Genomic DNA, 2866 nt, shown 5'->3' with positions numbered 1-2866 from the left:
AGGAAGGAAGGAAGGAAGGAAGGAAGGAAGGAAGGAAGGAAGGAAGGCTGTCTTTGCCACATGCCCCTAAATGCAGAGAGCCACTGCAACCCTTCCACTCAAGTTCTCATACTAATCTAGTCTCAAATTAAAACTGGACCCGTTTGGACATAATGTCCATGCCTTCCTGTCTCCTTGGTGGGTGATGGATAGCAGGAAGCTGCCTATGGTAGGGGGGCTAAGATGGTCCTCAGTTCTTTTCCTTACTCTAGACATTCTCTCCTGGGGACAGAAGATCCTACCTGCTTGACCACTCTTTATCCAATTCTATCCGGCGAGAGTCCCTGGCTGTCCCATGGCTCTTAAGGACAGTGCCTTCTGTGTTCAGGTAAAGTTAAGGACTCCAGTCAAGCCCCGACACATGCCACCAATGCAGCACTGTCCGGCAAGATCATAACCACTTTAAGAGAGGAGACCACTAATCGCATGATGCTAAATCCTTAGTTCCAATCTCCCCAGGAGCCCAGAAAGGGACCTGTTCCACTGAGTTTTTGCAAATAAGGACACTGCCACTCAGATAAGTAACTCTCCAGGTGCCCCTGGCAAGCGCTTACTCTAGAAGAACGACTGCCCTCCCCACACATACACACATACATCCTCGTTTCCCCTGCTTATCCCTAGTAATGACCTCTCTGACCGAGTGAACTTCCCAGCAGAAGCAACAGCAGAAACGGGCCATCTATGAGGACCTGGAGACAGAGGAAACAGACCCAACTGATATTAAATACCGCCTGCAGCCATTCTGTACACGTGGACCCAGCCAGAAACACAAGCCTGGATGGATCCCGGTTATTAATACCCACAGGGAGTGGTTCAAGCCCTGGAAGATGAAGAGCCTTCCCACCCAGGTGAGACCTATGGTGTAGGGGGCGAGATGGAGTGGAGGATGACACTGAACATAAAGCAAATCTAAATCCCTTGTTTCAAGACACCTTGTTGAATCCTACAAAGGTGCATCCCTGTCCCTCAGACAGCTCCCAGGGGTTGGGCCGCCAACCTAGCGGAATCAACTCTTGGCTTGTTCCCTTCCGTAGCCCTTTGGGCATGGTCTGGCTACAAGGTCAACCAGGCTCACTCTGGAGGGTGCCATACTGCCTGCCTTCCCTCTGGCTTCTGTCACAGCCTTCCTTCCTTTTGGCTGGGCCTGATGGCAGACCCTGCAGTCCAGGCTTTAGAAAGAAAGGGACTGATTGAGGCTGGGAGGTGGCCTCATTAACAGAGTGCCTGTGTAGCCTGCAGGAAGCCCTGGGTTTGAGCTCCACGATTGCCTAAAGCAGGCATGGGGACGTACACCTGTAATCCCAACGCTTGGGAGGTAGAAGCAGGAAGATCAGAAGTTCAAGGCCATCCTCAGCCACATGCATAATACTTCAAGGTCACATCAGAAGACTGACACCAAGAGGACACCTGAGCCGTCTGGACTACATCAGCCACGACCAGAGTGACACCCAGAGTCCACTATGGTGTCAAGTCATTGCAACTGGCCTAGGCAGGAGCAGTCAGGGAAGCATGTGAGTAGACAGAACTGAGAGCAAGCCTGTCAGCAGGAGGCAGGGCTGTGTGGGTGGGGGGGAGAGCAAGAGGGGGCCAATTTCCCAAGGGACAGGTGATATCAGAAGTTTCCCATCTGTCATCTCAGAGAAGCAACTGTAGGTGGCAGCACAAAGGGCTCTTTCTTCAGACTTCCCTCTAGCTCAGCTTGAACTTAGACCTTTGAGGTCACCTGAAGTTTGGGCAAGACCAAACTGGTATGGGAGTGAGGGTCCCAAATTCAGGCCCAGCCCTGTCTCCTATACAAGCTAGGAAGCCCTGGGTTTAGCAGTCTCCCTGGAGGACAGAATGTCTTCATCCTGCTGTGGCCCTCTGTGGCCCCAGATAGTCTTCTACCCATCTGTATGCAGATAGGAAACCCAGAGGTGCTAGCATGTGTAGCCTGAAGAGATGAAGCCAACCTCAGGATATACACCCCACCAACAAACAAACTTCCAAGCCCCCTTTCTCCCAAACCCCAGTCTCTAAGTGGCAGCCCCTAGCTGCCCGCTGGGGTGGGGGTTAGTATGCACCCTATGGCCTTACCCTGTGGCACCAGGTGACTCACCCTTGCTAAATCACAGCATTATAATTGAGGAATGTGAAAAAGAAACAAGTGAAGCACGTTTGGTTTGTTTTTGTTTTTTTTTTTTTCCCCAGAGAAGCAATAAAAAAGTTTTCATTTGAAAGTACCTGAGAATATATTGTTTCATTTTAGGCAAACCCACAAAGGAAAGGCAAGGAGGCAAGCCCATGCCAGGAGGCCCTTCTGTGTAGGTCACCAGGGTTGGCTCAGAGGGAGAGATCATCACCAGTGGAATCTTTTGTTTTCTGTGCAGCCAGTCCATCAGGCGTATGTCGAGGAAAATGACATCTGGCTGGCCCATGACCTGTGTGCATCAGGAGCTGAGTCACACAAAGAATAGGAAAGACAGTGTGGGGTCAAAGAGCAGTGCCAAGTTAAATGAAGCCACACCACCCAGGGTAAAGTGCCCAAACTTTCTGGTCAAGAGGTAGCCAGGGCTTGGGGTGTGGCTCAACTGGCAGAGGGTTTACTTAACACAAATGAAGCCCCAGGTTCGATTTCCAGTGCCGTAAAAATTGGGTGTAGTGGTGCATGTCTGTGGTCCCAACAGTTGGAGGTAAAAGCAAGAGGGTTAGAGGTTCAAGGTCAGCCTTAGGTACATGTTGGCTTGCCTAAGCTATGTGATGCTATAAGAAAGAAAGAGAGAGAGAGAGAGAGACGGAAAGAAAGAAAGAAAGAAAGAAAGAAAGAAAGAAAGAAAGAAAGAAAGAA

The 2866-nt window shown here is 50.4% G+C and overlaps 1 pseudogene; it reads left to right on the top strand.

Moving 5' to 3' along the window:
• The window catches only part of LOC129687585 (uncharacterized), a 6514-nt pseudogene that overhangs the window by 1568 nt on the left and 2080 nt on the right, over window positions 1-2866 (top strand).

The sequence above is a fragment of the Psammomys obesus genome, unplaced genomic scaffold (assembly GCF_907164565.1).
Source record: "Psammomys obesus unplaced genomic scaffold, mPsaObe1.curated_primary_1811, whole genome shotgun sequence".
NCBI lineage: Eukaryota > Metazoa > Chordata > Mammalia > Rodentia > Muridae > Psammomys > Psammomys obesus.
The sequence above is the reverse complement of the archived record's forward strand: the minus strand, read 5'-3'. Positions and strand labels throughout refer to the sequence as shown.